Raw genomic sequence first — 26,947 nt, forward strand, 5'->3', positions numbered from 1 at the left:
TAGCTCTGGTGGGAATGAGCTGTATAACCCCTTTGACTTTATCTCTCATAGGGGGTTTGGGTTAATCCACCTAAATGTGCAAAGTATGATAATAGAATTGACATTTGGGTACAGTACTCATGTCCTGACATTCTGGTTCTCCTGGAAACATGATTAAATGGTTCTGTCTCTGATAAAGACATTGAAGTAAATTATTATCATGTATTTAGATGTGACAGATTACAGAAAGAGGGTGGCCATATCTAATTTCATTGCATCCCAATCTTTAAATATTTCTGTTCCAAAGATATTTGAGTTCCTGGTTGTAGATGTGTCCATAAACAATAGTATATGTATTGATTTTAATCTGACTCAATTGATCTCAAAACTCACATGGCTAAATGTGAAAACCCCTTTTAACTCCTCATTGATTGACTTAATTCTTACTAATAACCCTGATGAATATCTGTCTAGTGGAGTATTTGCATATGGTCTCAGTGATCATTGTCCCATAGTATGTATTAGAGATACAAAACAGCAAAATACAATTCATCGTTTAATTGAGAAGGAACATTTGAAAAAGTTTTCCCCTCAAGGGTTCTATTCTGATTTAGCCACTGTCTCCTGCATTCCTGACCCCGAGTTGGCTCTCCAAAATGTATTCTCCAGATGTATTTTTCTGGCAGATAAACACGCCCCTTTTAAACTAAGATAGCTCGAAAGAAAACCAAGCTCATTCCGATGAGAGAGCAGGCCTGGGCCAAAGCAAGGAAAACTGACTGTAGTGGACTTAGGGCTGGGCGATTTGGCCCAAATATAATATCACTGTATTTAAAAAAAATAATTGGACGGTACTTTTAGTTTTTGAATAATAAAAGTTATACATTTGCTTTAAGAGTATTGATTGATCCTATGGTGGCAACACATACATCCTAAATGATTTCAATGAGTTTTTCTCCATTCTGATTGTTTTATAATGTTCAATTCAACCAAAACTAATTTCAGCACTTTTATAATTTCTGCATTTCCTGCACTCAATTGCAGTGGTGGTAAAAGTACCCAATTGTCATACTTTATTTACAGATAGCCAGGGGCACATTCCTTAGAATTTGTGTTTCTTGAGTCTGCAAGATCAGAGGCAGTAGGGATGACCAGGGATGTTCTTTTGATAAGATAAGTGTGTGAATTTATTCCCTGTCCTGCTAAGCATTCAAAATGTAATGAGTACTTTTGAGTGTCATGGAAAATGTATGGAGTAAAAAGCAAAACAAATATATATTTAGGAATGTAGTGAAGTAAAAGTAGTCAAAAATGGGGGGGCCTCCCGGGTTTTTGACCCAGCAGTGCTCCAAGGCACTGCATCGCAGTGCTACCTGTGCCACCAGAGACCATGGGTTCGAGCCCACAATTGGGCTCCCTGCGGGGTTTGGCCGGCAAGCATTTGGCCGGCAGGGATATCCTTGTCTCATCGTGCACTAGCGACTCCTGTGGCGGACTGGGCGCATTGCACACTGACCAGGTCGCTAGGTGTACGGTGTTTCCTCCGACACATTGGTGCGGCTGGCTTTCAGGTTGGATGTGCGCTGTGTTAAGAAGCAGTGCAGCTTGGTTGGGTTGTGTTTCGGAGGACGCATGGCTCTCGACCTTCGCCTCTCCCAAGTCCATACAGGAGTTGTAGAGATGAGACAGCAACTAACAATTGGATACCACGAAAGTAGTACTTTTAAAATAATTTTTACGTAATTACTTTAAGCCTCTGTTTACACAGGTGTTCAAAGTGCATATCAGACCGAATGCCTAATGCTTCCTACACTCTAAAAAAATGCTGCGCTGGATCACTATAGCACATAACCAGCACTGCTGGGTTAAGTGAAGGACCCAACATGTTGGTTTACTTGATTTACCCCCAAAATGTGGTTATTTTGACCTAGCAGTGTTTAGCTTTTTACTGTTTTGCTGGATTATTCTTATTCATGTATTTTTGACCCAGCAGTGGGTTATTTCTTACTTTATTGCTAGGTTATTTTGTTTTACCTTCTCTCTATTACATAATCTGTTCATTTGTAAATGTACAAATATTTCTAACAGTAACAATCCATTTTACAACGTAACTACTGTACGCAGTCTGACATTCTTAAAATGACATATGGCCAATCATGACAAATTCTAGAGAAAATACTGTAGCGGCTGTCTTGGGTGGAAGAAGGAGAGGACCAAAGCGCAGCGTGGTTAGTGTTAATCTTTTTAATAAACAACTGAACACTTCAAAAATACAAAACAACAACTGAAACAGTTCTCTGGTGCAGACACACAAAGACTGAAAATAACCACCCACAAAACACAAAGGAAAACAGGCTACCTAAATATGGTTCTCAATCACAGACAACGATAGACAGCTGCCTCTGATTGAGAACCATATCAGGCCAAACACAGAAATAGAAAATATAGAAAAACTAACAGACTTCCGACCCCAACTCACGCCCTGACCATACTAAATAAAGACAAAACAAAGGAATAAAAGGTCAGAACGTGACAAATAAAAAATATTTATTTTAAGATATACATTTTAGCTATAAAATGAAGTCATGCAAAAGATAAACAATGATGAAAGCCAGGCGATTGTCCCCAGAGTCAGAACAAAGGGTTTGGCATATTGTTTTTTTGGTCACTTGACAGAGATATTCAGCCATATTGGTTCCAGCCTAGAATAGGATAGGATTATAAAACATTGAACTCCTCACACTCTTGCACAAGCCTGTGTGATGGATGCTAATCTGCACTGAGTTGAGTCCATCCAATTTGTGCATGGTTTACAGCAGGGGTGGGAAGTGTACTGAAATATCCTACTCAAGTAGAAGTACTGTTACTTCAATTAAATTTGAGTCATGTAAAAGTAAATCTACTTGTGTAAAAAAAAAATACTCAAGTAATAGTCAAAAGTAGCTCATTTAAAATGTACTCAGAGTAAAAGTAATTGAGTTACTTTTAAAGCATAAACATTGACCTTGACAATTACCTAATGTTGCTAAGGTTATCTAAATGTTATTACACATCTTGTTACAGATATTTCCATGCATTAAAATGAAAAAGGTAAGAGGAAATTAATGTACAGTAGGAACTAGGTTCATTTATTTAATGATCTGCAAAAAGGAACATCTGTATGTAAAATATACAATTAACATTTGAAAAGAAATGAATAATTTCAAGAAATTAATATCAGTGGTGGAAAGGCTACTGAAATATCTTAATCAAGTAGAAGTACCGTTACTTTAATTACATTAAAATTACTGACTGAAAAATACTCAAAAGCACAAGTACTTGGAAAAGTTACTCAATTACAGTGACGAGATTAGTTACTTCTGTTACGGTTTTCTAGTGGTGAAGGAGAGTCGGACCAAAATGCGGCGTGGCTATTGAGATTCATGTTTAATAAAAACAAAGTAAACACGAATCAATACAAAACAATAAACGTAAAGAAAACCGAAACAGCCTATACTGGTGCAAACTAACAGAGGACACTAAGTACACATAGGAACAATCACCCACACCAAACTCAAAGAATATGGCTGCCTAAATATGGTTCCCAATCAGAGACAACGATAAACACCTGCCTCTGATTGAGAACCACTCCAGACAGCCATAGACTTAGCTAGATACCCCACTAAGCTACAATCCCAACACCAAAACCCCAAGACAAAACACACCACAATACAAAAACCCTATGCCACACCCTGGCCTGACCAAATAAATAAAGATAACACAAAATACTTCGACCAGGGCGTGACAGAACCCCCCCCCTAAGGTGCGGACTCCCGAACACACCTCAAAACAATAGGGAGGGTCCGGGTGGGCGTCTGTCCATGGTGGCGGCTCCGGCGCGGGACGTGGACCCCACTCAGTCAATGTCTTAGTCCCCTCTCCCTTCGTCCCTGGATAGTCCACCCTCGCCGCCGACCATGGCCTAGTAGTCCTCACCCAGAACCCCACTGGACTGAGGAGCAGATCGGGACTGAGGGGAAGCTCGGGAGTGAGAGAAAGCTCGGGAGTGAGAGAAAGCTCGGGAGTGAGAGAAAGCTCGGGAGTGAGAGGAAGCTCAAGAGTGAGAGGAAGCTCAAGAGTGAGAGGAAGCTCAAGAGTGAGAGGAAGCTCAAGAGTGAGAGGAAGCTCAAGAGTGAGAGGAAGCTCAAGAGTGAGAGGAAGCTCAAGAGTGAGAGGAAGCTCAAGAGTGAGAGGAAGCTCAAGAGTGAGAGGAAGCTCAAGAGTGAGAGGAAGCTCAGGCAGGTAGATAGATCTACCAGATCCTGGCTGGCTGGTGGTTTCAGCAGATCCTGGCTGACTGGCAGATCCTGGCTGACTGGCGGATCTGGCGGATCCTGGCCGACCCTGGCCGACTGGCAGATCTGGAAGAGTCTGGTTGACTGGCGGATCTGGAAGAGTCTGGTTGACTGGCGGATCTGGAAGAGTCTGGCTGACTGGCGGATCTGGAAGAGTCTGGCTGACTGGCGGATCTGGAAGAGTCTGGCGGATCTGGAAGAGTCTGGCGGATCTGGAAGAGTCTGGCGGATCTGGAAGAGTCTGGCGGATCTGGAAGAGTCTGGCTGACTGGCGGATCTGGAAGAGTCTGGCTGACTGGCGGATCTGGAAGAGTCTGGGGGATCTGGAAGAGTCTGGCTGACTGGCGGATCTGGAAGAGTCTGGCTGACTGGCGGATCCTGGCAGACTGAAAGATCTGGCTGCTCCATGCTGACTGGCGGCTCTGGCTGCTCCACGCTGACTGGCGGCTCTGGCTGCTCCATGTAGTCTGACAGCTCTGGCGGCTTCTTACAGACTGGCAGCTCTGGCGGCTCCGTGCAGACTGGCAGCTCCTTGCAGACTGGCAGCTCCTTACAGACTGGCAGCTCCTTACAGACTGGCAGCTCCTTACAGACTGGCAGCTCCTTACAGACTGGCAGCTCCTTGCAGACTGGCAGCTCGGGCTGCTTCATGCAGACTGACAGCTCTGGCTGCTCCATACAGACTGACAGCTCTGGCTGCTCCATGCAGACTGACAGCTCTGGCTGCTCCATGCAGACTGACAGCTCTGGCTGCTCCATGCAGACTGACAGCTCTGGCTGCGCTGAACAGGCGGGAGACTCCGGCAGCGCAGGAGAGGAGAAAGGCTCTGGCTGCGCTGAACAGGCGGGAGACTCCAGCAGCGCTGTAGAGGAGAAAGGCTCTGGCAGCGCTGGAGAGGAGGGAGCCCCGTAAGGATGGGCCGGAGAGACAGCCTGGTGCGGGGGGCTGCCACCGGAGGGCTGGTGCGTGGAGGTGGTGACGGATAGACCGGGCCGTGCAGGCGCACTGGAGCTCTTAAGCACCGAGCCTGCCCAACCTTACCCGGTTGAATGGTCCTGGTCGCCCTGCCAGTGCGGCGAGGTGGAATAGCCCGCACTGGGCTATGCAGGCGAACCGGGGACACCGTGCGCAAGGCTGGTGCCATGTAAGCCGGCCCAAGGAGACGCACTGGAGACCAGATGCGTAGAGCCGGCTTCATGGCACTTGGCTCGATGCCCACTCCAGCCCGGCCGATACGCGGAGCTGGAATGTACCGCACCGGGCTGTGCACCCGCACTGGGGACACCGTGCGCTCCAAAACATAACACGGTGCCTGCCCGGTCTCTCTAGCCCCCCGGTAAGCACAGGGAGTTTGCGCAGGTCTCCTACCTGGCATAGCCATACTCCCTGTGAGCCCCCCCCCCCCCCTCAATACATTTTTGGGGCTGACTCTCAGGCTTCCATCCGCGTCGCCGTGCTGCCTCCTCATACCAGCGCCTTTCCCATTTCGCTGCCGCCAGTTCTTCCTTGGGGCAGCGATATTCTCCAGGCTGAGCCCAGGGTCCTTTACTGTCCAGTTCGTCCTCCCATGTCCATTTCTCCAGGTTGTGCAGCCTCTCCCACTGCAGCTGCTGCTCCTGCCTCTGTTGCCTCTCCTGTGGCTCCTGCCTGTTGACACGCCGCTTGGTCCGTTGGTGGTGGGTGATTCTGTTACGGTTTTCTAGTGGTGAAGGAGAGTCGGACCAAAATGCGGCGTGGCTATTGAGATTCATGTTTAATAAAAACAAAGTAAACACGAATCAATACAAAACAATAAACGTAAAGAAAACCGAAACAGCCTATACTGGTGCAAACTAACAGAGGACACTAAGTACACATAGGAACAATCACCCACACCAAACTCAAAGAATATGGCTGCCTAAATATGGTTCCCAATCAGAGACAACGATAAACACCTGCCTCTGATTGAGAACCACTCCAGACAGCCATAGACTTAGCTAGATACCCCACTAAGCTACAATCCCAATACCAACACCAAAACCCCAAGACAAAACACACCACAATACAAAAACCCCATGCCACACCCTGGCCTGACCAAATACATAAAGATAAACACAAAATACTTCGACCAGGGCATGACAACTTCCCACCTCTTGTTTACAGTATTACATAGTATTCAATATTACACATGTAAACTTACGCTACAATATGATTTTTGGGCCTCACCAATGCTTGGACGGGCAGTATTATTTCCAACTCGTTACACTGGTAGTTGGATGAACACTCTTAGGATCATGTCATATTTAGTATCTGGGGGACAAATACATCACAAGGTTTTAGGGGACAGTCAAAATGGATAAACATTTGAGACACTACTTTCATTTCAATATGTGCACTCAGTACACTGGTGGTTGGAGAAGCACTCTCAGGGCCATGTCATCTTTAGTATCTGGGAGACAAAGACAATGTTAGCTTACCCATTAAGTGGAGAGTCAAAATGGATAGCCTAAACATGTGTGAACAATTGAGACACTCCTTTCATTTTAATATGTAGCTAGCTATAGCTACCTAAAGTAACTGTCTGCATCCAGATTGAGACTACCTAGCCAGCTAACTAATATAAACGATTAGGCAAAAAAACAGTCACTAAAAGCATGAGTTATATGCTTGCCAACTAGCTACAACCATGTTACATGAACTCAGAGACAGGGAATAGGCCTAGCTTAGTAAAATATAAAGCTAGCTAGCTGGTCTAGCTAGTCAAACTGGGTGGCAAACCTAATGTTTGAGCTAACGTAGAGGTCGACCGCTTATGATTTTTCAACGTCGATACCGATACCGATTATTGGAGGACCAATAAAAGCAGATACCGATTAAAATCGGACAATTTTATTTATTTGTAATAATGACAATTACAACAATCTGAATGAACACTTATTTTAACTTAATATAATACATCAATAAAATAAATGTAGCCTCAAATAAATAATGAAATTTGGTTTAAATAATACAAAAACAAAGTGTTATGTAAAAAAGCTAATGTTTAAGTTTCTTGCTCAGAACATGAGAACATATGAAAGCTGGTGGTTCCTTTTAACATGAGTCTTCAATATCCTCAGGTAAGAAGTTTTAGGTTGTAGTTATTATAGGAATTATAGGACTATTTCTCTCTATACAATTTCTATTTCATATACCTTTGACTATTGGATGTTTTTATAGGCACTTTAGCATTGCCAGTGTAACAGTATACCTTCCTTCCCTCTCCTTGCCCCTACCTGGGATCGAACCAGGAACACATCGACAACAGCCACCCTCCAAGCATCGTTACCCATCGCTCCACAAAGCTGCGGCCCTTGCAGAGCAAGGGGAACAACTACTTCAAGGTCTCAGAGCGAGTGACGTCACCGATTGAAACGCTATTAGGGAGCACCCCGCTAACTAGCTAGCCATTTTACATCGGTTACACCAGCCTAATCTCAGGATTTGATAGGCTTGAAGTCATAAACAGCTCAAGGCTTGGAGCACAGCAAAGAGCTGCTGGCAAACACACGAAAGTGCTGTTTGAATAAATGCTTACGAGCCTGCTGCTGCCTACCACCGCTCAGTCAGCAATATCAAATCCTAGACTTAATTATAACATAATAACACACAGAAATACGAGCCTTAGGTCATTAATATGGTCAAATCCGGAAATTATAATTTAGAAAACGTTTATTCTTTCAGTGAAATACAGAACTGTTCCCTAAGTCAAAATATTGCTGTTACATTGTACAACCTTCAATGTTATGTCATAATTATGTACAATTCTCGGATATTAATTACGGTCTTTGTTAGGAATAAATGGTCTTCTCACAGTTCGCAACGAGCCAGGCGACCCAAACTGATGCATATACCCTGGCCCCTGAGCAAGGCAGTTAACCCACTGTTCCCCGGGCGCCGAAGACGTGGATGTCGATTAAGGCAGCCACTCCAGTCCCCTGCAGCAGCTCCACGTCTTCGGCAGGAGCTTTATCCAGGTGGACTGAGCTCTGCCAACACTGCTCTCCCAGTTCCCGCCCCAGCCCTAGCATCCAACGACTTGAGAGAGGTCTGTCAAATGCTCAGTCTGCTCTGCTTTCACGTGGTTGGCCAGGGACCTTGGAAAAGTCTCAGGTCACTCAAAAAATAGCTGCAGATGACCCTATGCCTGTTAGCTCTGGTGGGAATGAGCTGTATAACCCCTTTGACTTTATCTCTCATAGGGGGTTTGGGTTAATCCACCTAAATGTGCAAAGTATGATAATAGAATTGACATTTGGGTACAGTACTCATGTCCTGACATTCTGGTTCTCCTGGAAACATGATTAAATGGTTCTGTCTCTGATAAAGACATTGAAGTAAATTATTATCATGTATTTAGATGTGACAGATTACAGAAAGAGGGTGGCCATATCTAATTTCATTGCATCCCAATCTTTAAATATTTCTGTTCCAAAGATATTTGAGTTCCTGGTTGTAGATGTGTCCATAAACAATAGTATATGTATTGATTTTAATCTGACTCAATTGATCTCAAAACTCACATGGCTAAATGTGAAAACCCCTTTTAACTCCTCATTGATTGACTTAATTCTTACTAATAACCCTGATGAATATCTGTCTAGTGGAGTATTTGCATATGGTCTCAGTGATCATTGTCCCATAGTATGTATTAGAGATACAAAACAGCAAAATACAATTCATCGTTTAATTGAGAAGGAACATTTGAAAAAGTTTTCCCCTCAAGGGTTCTATTCTGATTTAGCCACTGTCTCCTGCATTCCTGACCCCGAGTTGGCTCTCCAAAATGTATTCTCCAGATGTATTTTTCTGGCAGATAAACACGCCCCTTTTAAACTAAGATAGCTCGAAAGAAAACCAAGCTCATTCCGATGAGAGAGCAGGCCTGGGCCAAAGCAAGGAAAACTGACTGTAGTGGACTTAGGGCTGGGCGATTTGGCCCAAATATAATATCACTGTATTTAAAAAAAATAATTGGACGGTACTTTTAGTTTTTGAATAATAAAAGTTATACATTTGCTTTAAGAGTATTGATTGATCCTATGGTGGCAACACATACATCCTAAATGATTTCAATGAGTTTTTCTCCATTCTGATTGTTTTATAATGTTCAATTCAACCAAAACTAATTTCAGCACTTTTATAATTTCTGCATTTCCTGCACTCAATTGCAGTGGTGGTAAAAGTACCCAATTGTCATACTTTATTTACAGATAGCCAGGGGCACATTCCTTAGAATTTGTGTTTCTTGAGTCTGCAAGATCAGAGGCAGTAGGGATGACCAGGGATGTTCTTTTGATAAGATAAGTGTGTGAATTTATTCCCTGTCCTGCTAAGCATTCAAAATGTAATGAGTACTTTTGAGTGTCATGGAAAATGTATGGAGTAAAAAGCAAAACAAATATATATTTAGGAATGTAGTGAAGTAAAAGTAGTCAAAAATGGGGGGGCCTCCCGGGTTTTTGACCCAGCAGTGCTCCAAGGCACTGCATCGCAGTGCTACCTGTGCCACCAGAGACCATGGGTTCGAGCCCACAATTGGGCTCCCTGCGGGGTTTGGCCGGCAAGCATTTGGCCGGCAGGGATATCCTTGTCTCATCGTGCACTAGCGACTCCTGTGGCGGACTGGGCGCATTGCACACTGACCAGGTCGCTAGGTGTACGGTGTTTCCTCCGACACATTGGTGCGGCTGGCTTTCAGGTTGGATGTGCGCTGTGTTAAGAAGCAGTGCAGCTTGGTTGGGTTGTGTTTCGGAGGACGCATGGCTCTCGACCTTCGCCTCTCCCAAGTCCATACAGGAGTTGTAGAGATGAGACAGCAACTAACAATTGGATACCACGAAAGTAGTACTTTTAAAATAATTTTTACGTAATTACTTTAAGCCTCTGTTTACACAGGTGTTCAAAGTGCATATCAGACCGAATGCCTAATGCTTCCTACACTCTAAAAAAATGCTGCGCTGGATCACTATAGCACATAACCAGCACTGCTGGGTTAAGTGAAGGACCCAACATGTTGGTTTACTTGATTTACCCCCAAAATGTGGTTATTTTGACCTAGCAGTGTTTAGCTTTTTACTGTTTTGCTGGATTATTCTTATTCATGTATTTTTGACCCAGCAGTGGGTTATTTCTTACTTTATTGCTAGGTTATTTTGTTTTACCTTCTCTCTATTACATAATCTGTTCATTTGTAAATGTACAAATATTTCTAACAGTAACAATCCATTTTACAACGTAACTACTGTACGCAGTCTGACATTCTTAAAATGACATATGGCCAATCATGACAAATTCTAGAGAAAATACTGTAGCGGCTGTCTTGGGTGGAAGAAGGAGAGGACCAAAGCGCAGCGTGGTTAGTGTTAATCTTTTTAATAAACAACTGAACACTTCAAAAATACAAAACAACAACTGAAACAGTTCTGGTGCAGACACACAAAGACTGAAAATAACCACCCACAAAACACAAAGGAAAACAGGCTACCTAAATATGGTTCTCAATCACAGACAACGATAGACAGCTGCCTCTGATTGAGAACCATATCAGGCCAAACACAGAAATAGAAAATATAGAAAAACTAACAGACTTCCGACCCCAACTCACGCCCTGACCATACTAAATAAAGACAAAACAAAGGAATAAAAGGTCAGAACGTGACAAATAAAAAATATTTATTTTAAGATATACATTTTAGCTATAAAATGAAGTCATGCAAAAGATAAACAATGATGAAAGCCAGGCGATTGTCCCCAGAGTCAGAACAAAGGGTTTGGCATATTGTTTTTTTGGTCACTTGACAGAGATATTCAGCCATATTGGTTCCAGCCTAGAATAGGATAGGATTATAAAACATTGAACTCCTCACACTCTTGCACAAGCCTGTGTGATGGATGCTAATCTGCACTGAGTTGAGTCCATCCAATTTGTGCATGGTTTACAGCAGGGGTGGGAAGTGTACTGAAATATCCTACTCAAGTAGAAGTACTGTTACTTCAATTAAATTTGAGTCACGTAAAAGTAAATCTACTTGTGTAAAAAAAAAATACTCAAGTAATAGTCAAAAGTAGCTCATTTAAAATGTACTCAGAGTAAAAGTAATTGAGTTACTTTTAAAGCATAAACATTGACCTTGACAATTACCTAATGTTGCTAAGGTTATCTAAATGTTATTACACATCTTGTTACAGATATTTCCATGCATTAAAATGAAAAAGGTAAGAGGAAATTAATGTACAGTAGGAACTAGGTTCATTTATTTAATGATCTGCAAAAAGGAACATCTGTATGTAAAATATACAATTAACATTTGAAAAGAAATGAATAATTTCAAGAAATTAATATCAGTGGTGGAAAGGCTACTGAAATATCTTAATCAAGTAGAAGTACCGTTACTTTAATTACATTAAAATTACTGACTGAAAAATACTCAAAAGCACAAGTACTTGGAAAAGTTACTCAATTACAGTGACGAGATTAGTTACTTCTGTTACGGTTTTCTAGTGGTGAAGGAGAGTCGGACCAAAATGCGGCGTGGCTATTGAGATTCATGTTTAATAAAAACAAAGTAAACACGAATCAATACAAAACAATAAACGTAAAGAAAACCGAAACAGCCTATACTGGTGCAAACTAACAGAGGACACTAAGTACACATAGGAACAATCACCCACACCAAACTCAAAGAATATGGCTGCCTAAATATGGTTCCCAATCAGAGACAACGATAAACACCTGCCTCTGATTGAGAACCACTCCAGACAGCCATAGACTTAGCTAGATACCCCACTAAGCTACAATCCCAACACCAAAACCCCAAGACAAAACACACCACAATACAAAAACCCTATGCCACACCCTGGCCTGACCAAATAAATAAAGATAACACAAAATACTTCGACCAGGGCGTGACAGAACCCCCCCCCTAAGGTGCGGACTCCCGAACACACCTCAAAACAATAGGGAGGGTCCGGGTGGGCGTCTGTCCATGGTGGCGGCTCCGGCGCGGGACGTGGACCCCACTCAGTCAATGTCTTAGTCCCCTCTCCCTTCGTCCCTGGATAGTCCACCCTCGCCGCCGACCATGGCCTAGTAGTCCTCACCCAGAACCCCACTGGACTGAGGAGCAGATCGGGACTGAGGGGAAGCTCGGGAGTGAGAGAAAGCTCGGGAGTGAGAGAAAGCTCGGGAGTGAGAGAAAGCTCGGGAGTGAGAGGAAGCTCAAGAGTGAGAGGAAGCTCAAGAGTGAGAGGAAGCTCAAGAGTGAGAGGAAGCTCAAGAGTGAGAGGAAGCTCAAGAGTGAGAGGAAGCTCAAGAGTGAGAGGAAGCTCAAGAGTGAGAGGAAGCTCAAGAGTGAGAGGAAGCTCAGGCAGGTAGATAGATCTACCAGATCCTGGCTGGCTGGTGGTTTCAGCAGATCCTGGCTGACTGGCAGATCCTGGCTGACTGGCAGATCCTGGCTGACTGGCGGATCTGGCGGATCCTGGCCGACCCTGGCCGACTGGCAGATCTGGAAGAGTCTGGTTGACTGGCGGATCTGGAAGAGTCTGGTTGACTGGCGGATCTGGAAGAGTCTGGCTGACTGGCGGATCTGGAAGAGTCTGGCTGACTGGCGGATCTGGAAGAGTCTGGCGGATCTGGAAGAGTCTGGCGGATCTGGAAGAGTCTGGCGGATCTGGAAGAGTCTGGCGGATCTGGAAGAGTCTGGCGGATCTGGAAGAGTCTGGCTGACTGGCGGATCTGGAAGAGTCTGGCTGACTGGCGGATCTGGAAGAGTCTGGGGGATCTGGAAGAGTCTGGCTGACTGGCGGATCTGGAAGAGTCTGGCTGACTGGCGGATCCTGGCAGACTGAAAGATCTGGCTGCTCCATGCTGACTGGCGGCTCTGGCTGCTCCACGCTGACTGGCGGCTCTGGCTGCTCCATGTAGTCTGACAGCTCTGGCGGCTTCTTACAGACTGGCAGCTCTGGCGGCTCCGTGCAGACTGGCAGCTCCTTGCAGACTGGCAGCTCCTTACAGACTGGCAGCTCCTTACAGACTGGCAGCTCCTTACAGACTGGCAGCTCCTTACAGACTGGCAGCTCCTTGCAGACTGGCAGCTCGGGCTGCTTCATGCAGACTGACAGCTCTGGCTGCTCCATACAGACTGACAGCTCTGGCTGCTCCATGCAGACTGACAGCTCTGGCTGCTCCATGCAGACTGACAGCTCTGGCTGCTCCATGCAGACTGACAGCTCTGGCTGCGCTGAACAGGCGGGAGACTCCGGCAGCGCAGGAGAGGAGAAAGGCTCTGGCTGCGCTGAACAGGCGGGAGACTCCAGCAGCGCTGTAGAGGAGAAAGGCTCTGGCAGCGCTGGAGAGGAGGGAGCCCCGTAAGGATGGGCCGGAGAGACAGCCTGGTGCGGGGGGCTGCCACCGGAGGGCTGGTGCGTGGAGGTGGTGACGGATAGACCGGGCCGTGCAGGCGCACTGGAGCTCTTAAGCACCGAGCCTGCCCAACCTTACCCGGTTGAATGGTCCTGGTCGCCCTGCCAGTGCGGCGAGGTGGAATAGCCCGCACTGGGCTATGCAGGCGAACCGGGGACACCGTGCGCAAGGCTGGTGCCATGTAAGCCGGCCCAAGGAGACGCACTGGAGACCAGATGCGTAGAGCCGGCTTCATGGCACTTGGCTCGATGCCCACTCCAGCCCGGCCGATACGCGGAGCTGGAATGTACCGCACCGGGCTGTGCACCCGCACTGGGGACACCGTGCGCTCCAAAACATAACACGGTGCCTGCCCGGTCTCTCTAGCCCCCCGGTAAGCACAGGGAGTTTGCGCAGGTCTCCTACCTGGCATAGCCATACTCCCTGTGAGCCCCCCCCCCCCCCCCTCAATACATTTTTGGGGCTGACTCTCAGGCTTCCATCCGCGTCGCCGTGCTGCCTCCTCATACCAGCGCCTTTCCCATTTCGCTGCCGCCAGTTCTTCCTTGGGGCAGCGATATTCTCCAGGCTGAGCCCAGGGTCCTTTACTGTCCAGTTCGTCCTCCCATGTCCATTTCTCCAGGTTGTGCAGCCTCTCCCACTGCAGCTGCTGCTCCTGCCTCTGTTGCCTCTCCTGTGGCTCCTGCCTGTTGACACGCCGCTTGGTCCGTTGGTGGTGGGTGATTCTGTTACGGTTTTCTAGTGGTGAAGGAGAGTCGGACCAAAATGCGGCGTGGCTATTGAGATTCATGTTTAATAAAAACAAAGTAAACACGAATCAATACAAAACAATAAACGTAAAGAAAACCGAAACAGCCTATACTGGTGCAAACTAACAGAGGACACTAAGTACACATAGGAACAATCACCCACACCAAACTCAAAGAATATGGCTGCCTAAATATGGTTCCCAATCAGAGACAACGATAAACACCTGCCTCTGATTGAGAACCACTCCAGACAGCCATAGACTTAGCTAGATACCCCACTAAGCTACAATCCCAATACCAACACCAAAACCCCAAGACAAAACACACCACAATACAAAAACCCCATGCCACACCCTGGCCTGACCAAATACATAAAGATAAACACAAAATACTTCGACCAGGGCATGACAACTTCCCACCTCTTGTTTACAGTATTACATAGTATTCAATATTACACATGTAAACTTACGCTACAATATGATTTTTGGGCCTCACCAATGCTTGGACGGGCAGTATTATTTCCAACTCGTTACACTGGTAGTTGGATGAACACTCTTAGGATCATGTCATATTTAGTATCTGGGGGACAAATACATCACAAGGTTTTAGGGGACAGTCAAAATGGATAAACATTTGAGACACTACTTTCATTTCAATATGTGCACTCAGTACACTGGTGGTTGGAGAAGCACTCTCAGGGCCATGTCATCTTTAGTATCTGGGAGACAAAGACAATGTTAGCTTACCCATTAAGTGGAGAGTCAAAATGGATAGCCTAAACATGTGTGAACAATTGAGACACTCCTTTCATTTTAATATGTAGCTAGCTATAGCTACCTAAAGTAACTGTCTGCATCCAGATTGAGACTACCTAGCCAGCTAACTAATATAAACGATTAGGCAAAAAAACAGTCACTAAAAGCATGAGTTATATGCTTGCCAACTAGCTACAACCATGTTACATGAACTCAGAGACAGGGAATAGGCCTAGCTTAGTAAAATATAAAGCTAGCTAGCTGGTCTAGCTAGTCAAACTGGGTGGCAAACCTAATGTTTGAGCTAACGTAGAGGTCGACCGCTTATGATTTTTCAACGTCGATACCGATACCGATTATTGGAGGACCAATAAAAGCAGATACCGATTAAAATCGGACAATTTTATTTATTTGTAATAATGACAATTACAACAATCTGAATGAACACTTATTTTAACTTAATATAATACATCAATAAAATAAATGTAGCCTCAAATAAATAATGAAATTTGGTTTAAATAATACAAAAACAAAGTGTTATGTAAAAAAGCTAATGTTTAAGTTTCTTGCTCAGAACATGAGAACATATGAAAGCTGGTGGTTCCTTTTAACATGAGTCTTCAATATCCTCAGGTAAGAAGTTTTAGGTTGTAGTTATTATAGGAATTATAGGACTATTTCTCTCTATACAATTTCTATTTCATATACCTTTGACTATTGGATGTTTTTATAGGCACTTTAGCATTGCCAGTGTAACAGTATACCTTCCTTCCCTCTCCTTGCCCCTACCTGGGATCGAACCAGGAACACATCGACAACAGCCACCCTCCAAGCATCGTTACCCATCGCTCCACAAAGCTGCGGCCCTTGCAGAGCAAGGGGAACAACTACTTCAAGGTCTCAGAGCGAGTGACGTCACCGATTGAAACGCTATTAGGGAGCACCCCGCTAACTAGCTAGCCATTTTACATCGGTTACACCAGCCTAATCTCAGGATTTGATAGGCTTGAAGTCATAAACAGCTCAAGGCTTGGAGCACAGCAAAGAGCTGCTGGCAAACACACGAAAGTGCTGTTTGAATAAATGCTTACGAGCCTGCTGCTGCCTACCACCGCTCAGTCAGCAATATCAAATCCTAGACTTAATTATAACATAATAACACACAGAAATACGAGCCTTAGGTCATTAATATGGTCAAATCCGGAAATTATAATTTAGAAAACGTTTATTCTTTCAGTGAAATACAGAACTGTTCCCTAAGTCAAAATATTGCTGTTACATTGTACAACCTTCAATGTTATGTCATAATTATGTACAATTCTCGGATATTAATTACGGTCTTTGTTAGGAATAAATGGTCTTCTCACAGTTCGCAACGAGCCAGGCGACCCAAACTGATGCATATACCCTGGCTGCTTGCACAATTTCCCTAGTTAAAAAAAATAATGTTAGCAGGCAATATTAACTAAATATGCAGGTTTAAAAATATATACTTGTGTATTGATTTTAAAGAAAAGGCATTGATGCATATGGTTAGGTACACATTGGTGCAACGACAGTGCTTTTTCACGAATGCGCTTGTTAAATCATCACCCGTTTGGCGAAGTAGGCTGTGATTAGATGAGAAATTAACAAGCAGGACATGCTAGATAAACTAGTAATATCATCAACCATGTGTGGTTAACTATTGAGTATGTTAAGATTGATTGTTTTTTTATAAGATAAGTTAAGATAATGCTAGCTAGCAACTTACCTTGGCTTCTTGCTGCACTCGCGTAACAGGTAGTCAGCCTGCCACATAGGCTCCTCATGGAGTGCAATGTAAGGCAGGTGGTTAGAGCGTTGGACTAGTAACCGAAAGGTTGCAAGATCAAATCCCCGAGCTGACAAGGTAAAAATCTGTCGTTCTGCCCCTGAACAAGGCAGTTAACCCACCGTTCCTAGGCTGTTCTTAACTGACTTGCCTAGTTAAATAAAAGGAAAAAAAAAATAAAAAAAATAATAAATCTGCCACAATCGGTGTCCAAAAATGCAGATCACTGATTGTTATGAAAACATGAAATCGTCCCTAATTAAATCGGTCGACCTCTAAACTTGACTACCTGACATGAAACAATGCACCACAAAGTAGAGTTAATGTTAGGCTTACAGAATACAAGCTTTCTACAGGCACTGACATTGCTAGCCAGCCAAATGACAACAACAAAAAATTACATTTTTGATACCACACACAGCACATAAAATAAATTGTTAGCTAGCCAGCTAAGTTAGAAAACGTTAGCTAAGTAGTTAACTAGCCAGCTAATGTTTGAGCTAGCATGCATGGTGTTGTCTGCTAGATAGCTTGCATTATCTAAAATGTTCAATGACTGAGATTTTAATAGTTAGGTCTATTTAACCTGAATGGATAATTAGTGTTAGCTAACTTATTCTGATAGTTTTTGGTCAGCCATAACTACTTGCCCATTTATCCGTCAAAGTAATTCCACTGTGAGCAGGCGGCACCATCTGCTAGACTTGCTATAGCTGCAACGATACTCATTCAATAGCTTGCTGGATAACTTTGACATGGCTGGAGAATTAACCCACCCACTGGTCATATATCAATAACCCAGCATCTTTTAGAGTGTAGGTAGTTTATGAATTTTAGTTTAGAAAATGATCTCTCCACAGAAGTGACAGTTACCGCTTGATTGTCGTAGCAACAACAGGGAAACTGAGCAGAAGTTGTGTTGTGCTTCAAATACAGCAATTCTGTGACATCTTTAAATTGTGCCCCCCAGTCTCATTAACTGCCAGCCTGGGGACAGGTCGTCTAGATACTGGACAGCCAATAAATGAGCAGATACACAGTTCTTGAGAGTTTGAACAAAAAAAGCGGTTTGTGATTTCCTCGTGAACCGGCGTTTGAGTTATGTGGTTGCAATATCAACAGCCGTTATCTCTGGTATATCGTGGCATGCATAATTCAAGACTAAGTTTAAATTGTGTGCTGCGCAGTGGACATATAATGCACAATTTCTCAGGAAAGACTGTCTGGCGTGGCAAAGCTCAGTATAGAAAACAGTCTGGCTCGCAAACTGGTTCTACAGGCCGTGGTGAAAACATTTGCACACAAAAATAGAGGACTTCACGACACCAAGTTGTATTTAATTAGATCTAATTTACCTTGAATATTGCAGCCCATTTGTGTAAGGTGTTATCCAGATGAAACTTAACGATAACTTTTTTTCCCAATTTGATGTTAAATGTTTATTAAAGTTAGCAGCTAAATACGGTATATAGCTTTAGATTGTGCAGTGTACTATGACACATTCCCTAGTAAGTTAGTGTTTTGAGGGTGGACTGACTGCATTATTTGGCATTTAATAGAGTGGTTTTACGCTCAACATTCTATCCAAGATGGGAGAGAGCACAAGGATGCCTAATGTCATACAGGTTCAAGTAGCCTATACAGGACAGCAGTAGGGGTGCATGGGTAAAATCATGGGGTAGCCAAGCCAGGAAAAAAAAAACATATTACAACTTATGTGTTGTGATAATTGCATTGTTTGCTCTATAACCTGTTTGTTCATATACCTTGACACCGTGATATGTGACCCGTTTCAAGAAGCTAGGTGTATTTTGCACTTCACTACTTCTCTTTTATTTGATTTAATATTTGAAAATATATATATTTTTTGGGGAGATTATATATATATATATATATATACACACACACACACACACACACATACACACACATACATACACACACACACAGTTGAAGTCGGAAGTTTACATACAATTTTTCAACCACTCCACAATATCTTATATCTTGTTAACAAACTATAGTTTTGGCAAGTCGGTTAGGACATCTACTTTGTGCATGAGACAAGTAATTTTTCAAACAATTGTTTACAAGCCAGATTATTTAACTTATAATTCACTGTATCACAATTCCAGTGGGTCAGAAGTTTACACACTAAATTGACTGTGCCCTTAAACAGCTTGGAAAATTCCAGAAAATTATGTCATGGCTTTAGAAGCTTCTGATAGGCTAATTGACATCATTTGAGTCAATTGGAGGTGTGGATGTATTTCAAGGCCTATCTTCAAACTGAGTGCCACTTTGCTTGACATCATGGGAAAATCAAAAGAAATCAGCCAAGACCTCAGGTCTCAAAATTGTAGACCTCCACAAGTCTGGTTCATCCTTGGGAGCAATTTCCAAACACCTAAAATGTACCACGTTCATCTGTACAAACCATATGCAAGTATAAACACCAAGTATAAATGAAGCCATCACACCGCTCAGGAAGGAGACGCATTCGGTCTTCAAGAGATGAACGTACGTTGGTGCGAAAAGTGCAAATCAATCCCAGAACAACAGCAAAGGACCTTGTGAAGATGCTGGATGAAACAGGTACAAAAGGTATCTATATCCACAGTAAAATGAGTCCGATATCTACATAACCTGAAAGGCCACTCAGGAAGGAAGAAGCCACTGCTCCAACACCGCAATAAAAAAAGCCAGACTACAGTTTGCAACTGCACATTGCGACAAGGATCGTACTTTTTGGAGAAATATCCTCTGGTCTGATGAAACAAAAATAGAACTGTTTGGCCATAATGACCATCGTTATGTTTGGAGGAAAAAGGAGGATGCTTGCAAGCTGAAGAACACCATCCCAACCGTGAAGCACTGGGTTGCAGCATCATGTTGTGGGGGTGCTTTGCTGCAGGAGGGACTGGTGTACTTCACATCATGAGGAAGGAAAATTATGTGGATATATTGATGCAACATCTCAAGACATCAGTCAAGAAGTTTAAGCTTGGTCGCAAATGGATCTTCCCAATGGACAATGACCCCAAGCATACTTCCAAAGTTCTGGCAAAATGGCTTAAGGACGACAAAGTCAAGGTATTGGAGTTACAAAGCCATCTCAAAGCCCTGACCTCAATCCCATAGAAAATTTGTGGGCAGAACTGAAAAAGCACGTGCGAACAAGGAGGCCTACAAACCTGAATCAATTACACCAGCTCTGTCAGGAGGAATGGGCCACAATTCACCCAAGTTAAACAATTTAAAGGCAATGTTACCAAATACTAATTGAGCGTATGTAAACTTCTGACCCACTGGGAATGTGATGAAAGAAATAAAAGCTGAAATAAATCATTCTCCCTACTATTATTCTGACATTTCACATTCTTAAAATTAAGTGGTGATCCTAACTGACCTAAAACAGGGAATTCTTACTCAGATTAAATGTCAGGAATTGTGAAAAAATGAGTTTAAACGTATTTGGCAATGATGTATGTAAACTTCCAACTTCAACTGTCCGTCCGTCCGTCCTTCCGTGTACATACATACATACATGCATGCATAAAATCAGAAAAAAATGAACGTCCCTTTTTCAGGACCCTGTCTTTTAAAGAATTCGTAAAAATACAAATCTTCATTGTAAAGGGTTTAAACACTGTTTCCCATGCTTGTTCAATGAACCATAAACAATTAATGACCATGCACCTGTGGAACAGTCGTTAAGACACTAACAGCTTACAGACGATAGGAAATTAACATCACAGTTATGAAAACTTAGGACACTTTCTATTGACTGAAAAACACCAAAAGAAAGATGCCCAGGGTCTCTGCTTATCTGCGTGAACATGCCTTAGGCATGCTGCAAGGAGGTATGAGGACTGCAGATGTGGCCAGAGCAATAAATTGCAATGTCCATACTGCGAGACGCCAAAGACAGCGCGACAGTGAGACAGGACGAAAAGCTGATCGTCCTCGCAGTGGCAGACCACCTGTAACAACACCTGCACAGGATCGGTACATCCGAACATCACACCTGAGAGACAGGTACAGGATGGCAACAACAACTGCCGATTTACACCAGGAATACACAAATCAACCGTCAGTGCTCAGACTGTCCGCAATAGGTTGAGAGAGGCTGGACTGAGGGCTTGTAGGCCTGTTGTAAGGCAGGTCCTCACCAGACATCACCGCCAACAACGTCGCCTATGGGCACAAACCCACCATCGCTGGACCAGCCAGGACTGGCAAAAAGTGCTCTTCACTGATGAGTCGCGGTTTTGTCTCATCAGGGGTGATGATCGGATTCGCGTTTATCGTCAAAGGAATGAGCGTTACACCAAGGCCTTTATTCTGGAGCGGGATCGATTTGGAGGTTGCCTGGGGCGGTGTGTCACAGCATCATCGGACTGAGCTTGTTGTCATTGCAGGCAATCTCAACGCTGGGCGTTACAGGGAAGACATCCTCCTCCCTCATGACCCTCCAGCAGGACAATGCTAACAACAGGTGGGGCTAAGGCTTAAGAGGGTGTGAACAATGCTGAATAAGTCTCGACAAAGAAGAGCTCTCCAGTAGGTGTACCAAAACATTCAAGGTACATTTTCTCAAAAGTGGGGTTACAAGTTTATCAACATTCAAAACAGAATTACTTTCACATTGTTCCTCATCTGCATTGCATGATATACCATTTTCCAGCTCTGAGTCTCTACTTTTATCCAATGTAGAAAAAAATAAAACATTTCAAATGTTGCCACATCAGACTGAATCCAGTTCTATAGGCCAGGCCTATAAGGCTGAGACATTAAGAAGACACAATGATAGAATACATTTAACCACACCTTAGGAATATCTGTCAGGTGAAGTCCACAAAACATATTGCTTATGACAAACAGTTACATGACCTACAGCATGGTCAAGTTAATGTTTCTGACATTTTCGGACTACTAAACAACTGTTGATTTAGAATCACAGAGTTACCAAAAGTCACAAAGAAAATAGGTGCTGCCTCCTATTCAAGCACCATTTCAATTTCAGAATCATCTAATCAACTATGCTTAGTCTAAAACAGTGACAACTAAAATATATATATATATATTTAAAAAAACGACTTGCCTAGTTAAATAAAAGGTTAAATAAATATGATGTGGTTGTCAGTGGTACTGATTTCTGTGAGTGTGCGTGCTGGCATGCAAGTTGAAAAAACATATTGACTCACACTACTTGTAGAGAAACGCCAATGACATCCTCCTCTTTCATGTTGGAAACGGTCATACAGTAGGTCATACAGTAGGTCATACAGTAGGCTAAACGCTTTCAGGTTGTTGTTGTTCTAGGCTGCCTGGCTAAAATGCTTGCTAGCTGGCCAAACTTCCTTTCATTGGCAATGATGTGTCAGACTAGCTAGTTTATGTTAGCCTATAGTAGGCCTATAGCATGTAAATATTGTCTGTCCTCGGTTGCAACACTCACTTCCGAGTTCCTGCCTCTGGAAGCAACGCCAACACAAGAACTGTTCATTGGGAGCTTCATGAAATGGGTTTCCATGGCCGAGCAGCCATACAAAAGCCTAAGATCACCATGCGCAATTGTCTGGAGTCTTTTAATCTTTTAATAAAGTCCACGGAGTATGCTCCATAACACTAAATGTACATAAACACGGGTACGAGGACCCGACGCGCACCTATACAACAATCACACTACACTGACAATAAAACAATCTCTGACAAAGACATGAGGGGAAACAGAGGGTTAAATACACAACAGGTAATGAATGGGATTGAAAACAGGTGTGTGGGAAGACAAGACAAAACCAATGGAAAATGAAAAAAGGATCAATGATGGCTAGAAGACCGGTGACGTCGAACGCCGAGCACCGCCCGAACAAGGAGAGGCAACGACTTCGGCAGAAGTCGTGACAGCAATGCAAAGCATAGGCTGGATTAATGTACATTTCGCCATCATTGGACTCATTGGAGCAGTGGAAACGCGTTCTCTGGAGTGATGAATCATGCTTCACAATCTGTCAGCTCTATGGATGATTCTGAGTTTGGCAGATGCCAGGAGAACGCTACATTCCCAAATGCAGTGCCAACTGTAATGTTTGGTGGAGGAGGAATAATGGTTTGGGGATGTGTTTCATGGTTAGAGCTAGACCCCTTTGTTCCAGTGAAGAGAAATCTTAAACTACAGCATACAATGACTTTCTAGATGATTCTGTGCTTCCAACTTTGTGGCAAGAGTTTGGGGAAGGACTTTTCCTGTTTCAGCATGACAATGCCCCCGTGCACAAAGTGAGGCCCATACAGAAATGGTTTGTCGAGATCGGTGTGGAAGCACAGAGCCCTGACCTCAACCCCATCAAACACCTTTAGGATGAATAGAAGCGCCGACTGCGAGCCAGGCCTAATCGCCCAACATCAGTGCCCGACCTCACTAATGCTGGGAGTAAGTCCCAGCAGCAATGTAATGGAAAGCCTTCCCAGAGGAGTGGAGACTGTTATAGCAGCAAAGGGAGGACCAACTCCATATTAATGCCCATGATTTTGGAATGAGATGTTTGACGAGCAGCTAACCACATACATTTGGTCATGTAGTGTGGCTCTTGAAAGTCTTCATTCTCAGTTAAGACATTCATGTGAGACACTTACACCCTAAAAAAACACAGCTTTTTTGTCCCACACTATGACCAGAGGAACATCACATTTGTGGTGGGCTGACCAGTAATCAGACCATGACCTTTTAAAAAAAAAGTACATTGCCTGTTCCAATGACCTGCCTTTCGCTCTTCCATGTGTCAGACATCCTCTGACCACATAATCACAGGAAACCACAAACATTTCCTGTTTAATGTCCCACTCAAATGTAGCTTAAATACCACTGAGTCTGAATATTATTTTTACCTAATGACCTTTAAATATTGATATCCATGAAATAATGTCACGACTTCCACCGAAGTTGGTCCCTCTCCTTGTTCGGGCGGCGTTTGCCGGTCGAAGTCACCTACCGTCAAGCCATCACTGATCCTTTTTTCATTTCCATTGGTTTTGTCTTGTATCGCACCTGGTTCCAATCCCATCAATTACATGTTGTGTATTTAACCCTCTGTTTCCCCTCATGTCTTTGTCGGTGATTGTCTTTCGTAAGTGTTTTGTGCACGTTTGTAGGGTTATTTTTTACCCATGTTTTTATTGTTATGTTTCTCAGTGGTTTTTGTTTAATAAACTGCGCCGTTGGAAACACAGTTTTTCTCTTCTTCGTCTGACTTCTGATTTCTTCAATTTTGGGGATAAAGCCATGCCCATTGTCCTTCAATGATTCATCATTGTTGAGGGACTTCCCAAGTCACAACACCATAAAGTTCAATGTTTTACTATCCCATCCATAGTCTTTAGTCTTTTCAGACATCAATCGGCAGGCACTGTGAGCTCTGTCAGTTGGCCAACATTTGAATAGATTGCAAATTAGTTTCAAATGACAATCTACAGTCTCAGAGAACTATAAAAGGTTGTCAGCCTGTTGTTTCTAAAAGATTATTAATCTCTCATCTAAATGATTCTATGAATCAAATTATTGGCATACTCTGTAGTTGGTGTATAGACCACAAACCTTTATATCCTACAACTCTTTCTTCCCACGAGAGAGCTCTGTTTTTAGAAACTAGTCTCTGTCTGTATCTATCCCTTACTTTAAATATTTGTCTAATGCTCGGACAGGATACAGTAGGATAGAGAGAGGAATGTTATTTTGGAATGAGTCTTAGCGATAGGCTAAATGCCACTGTTTAAATGTGGCACAGTTTAAATGATTTAGCATTTACACATTTGACCATATTTAATAAGGGGGAGGGGGATTAGGGAAATTTCCATTCGGTCTGTGCTGAACGCACTATGGCTGCTAGCCTCTCTTATCAGGATACACAACAAACATACAAAGATAGACCTAAATGTTTTTTCTTTCCAAAGTTACTAATTAATACGTTGAACATTTAAAAAATATAATGTTTAGGCTACTTATCTATCATCTCCCACTTATACTTTTAGTTAGTGCAGCAAATCAGTAACAACAAAAGAAACATACCTTCAATGCGAAAATATAGCAGCATGAACGTCAGTCTGGCAAGACTTCTCCATCTGAACAAATGGTTCATTGCTATTAATCTCGAGCTGTTCAGTGGTGCGCACTGTGAAGAACCTGAAAGATGTGATCTTGTCGTCGTACAGAGGAGAGGCGAGAATAGACTCAACTGGACCAGCAGTCCTCTGGGGTTTATTCATTTGGCCAATTCTGTTGCAAAACGTTTCTAAAAACAGAAGCAAATGGAAAGGGGACCCACCTGAATTTATCCAATAGAAACTCTCATTTTAGTTGCAGCTGTTTGGACTAAAGATTACACCCCTGATCTCATCACCAGCAGTGGTGTAGCTGCCAACCCTGTCAGTAATCACATCATCACAGTCAACATCACAACACCCTGTGAAGATGGAGGACTTGGAGAAGACGTATGTGTGAGAAATCATATAATTCATTATTGCCATCAGCTCATTGGACTATAATACCCATTCCTCTTGAGACGGGGAGCGGTTAGTAGATTTGTTGTGTAGTGATGAACCAGTGTACTATAGGTTGTTAAAGAGCACCTTCTAGTGGAGAAAATTTACAATTTCACAGTGAACTGTTAGCACAATCTTGTATGGTATGGTACCTTATATGTTCTATTATGTGAGGTATATACACTGAGTGTACAAAACATTAGGAAAACCTGCTCTTTCCATGACATAGACTGACCAGGTGAATCCAGGTGAAAGCTATAATCCCTTATTGATGTCATGGTTACCTGTTAAATCCACTTCAATCAGTGTAGATGAAGGGGAGGAGACAGGTTAAAGAAGGATTTTTAAGCCTTGAGACTATTGAGACATGGATTGTGTATGTGTTCCATTCAGAGAGTGAATGGGTAAGACTAAAGATTTTAAGTGCCTTTGAACAGGGTATAGCAGTAGGTGCCAGGTGCACTGCTTTGAGTGTGTCAAGAACTGCAATGTTGCTAGGTTTTTCACACTCATCACTCAAGAATGGTCCACCACGCAAAGGACATACAGCCAACTTGACACAATTGTGGGAAGCATTGGAGTCGACATGGGCCAGCATCCCTGTGGAACGCTTTCGACACCTTGTAGAGTCCATGCCCTGGCGAATTAAGGCTGTTCTGAGGGCGGGTGCAACTCAATATTAGGTAGCTATTCCTAATGTTTCATACACTCAGTACCTTCAGAAACTATTCATATCAAATGACTTATTCTACATTTTGTTATGTTAGCCTAAATTACAAAAGGATTAAATATATTTTTCTCTCACCCATCTGTCTATACACAATACCCCATAATGACAAAGTGAAAATATGTTTTTAGAAATGTTTACACATTTATTGAAAATTAAATACAGAAATATCTTATTGACATATTCACACCCCTGAGTCAATACTTTGTAGAATCATATTTGGCAGCAATTACAGCTGTGTCTTTCTGGGTAAGTCTCTAAGAGCTTTGCAGACCTGGATTGTACAATATTTGCACATTATTCTTATTCATCAAGCTCCTTCAAGTTAGTTGTTGATCATTGGTAGACAGACTTTTTCAAGTCCTGCCATATATTTCCAATCCAATTTAAGTCAAAACTGTAGCTAGGCCACTCAGGAACATTCAATGTTGTCTTGGTAAGAAACTCAAGTGTATATTTGGTCTTTTGTTTTAGGTTATTTTCCTGTTGAAAGGTGAATTTACCCATTCTGTTGGAAATCAGACTGAACAAGGTTGTCCTCTAGGATTTTGGTTTTGCTTAGCTCTATTCCGTTTATTTGATTCTAAAAAAACTTCTAAAACCTTG

At 43.0% G+C, this 26,947-nt stretch overlaps 1 protein-coding gene across 2 annotated transcripts in view; it reads right to left on the reverse strand.

Moving 5' to 3' along the window:
• Positions 1-25,540, reverse strand: part of LOC109901080 (NLR family CARD domain-containing protein 3) — a 44,409-nt gene extending 18,869 nt beyond the window's left edge. For both annotated transcript variants that reach the window (XM_031837640.1, XM_031837639.1), the window contains exon 1: positions 25,142-25,540. The gene's annotated coding sequence lies outside the window, so the exon portion shown is untranslated. The remainder of the gene's footprint in view (positions 1-25,141) is intronic.
• Positions 25,541-26,947: the final 1,407 nt, after the last annotated feature.

Source organism: Oncorhynchus kisutch, linkage group LG12 (assembly GCF_002021735.2).
Source record: "Oncorhynchus kisutch isolate 150728-3 linkage group LG12, Okis_V2, whole genome shotgun sequence".
Lineage (NCBI taxonomy): Eukaryota > Metazoa > Chordata > Actinopteri > Salmoniformes > Salmonidae > Oncorhynchus > Oncorhynchus kisutch.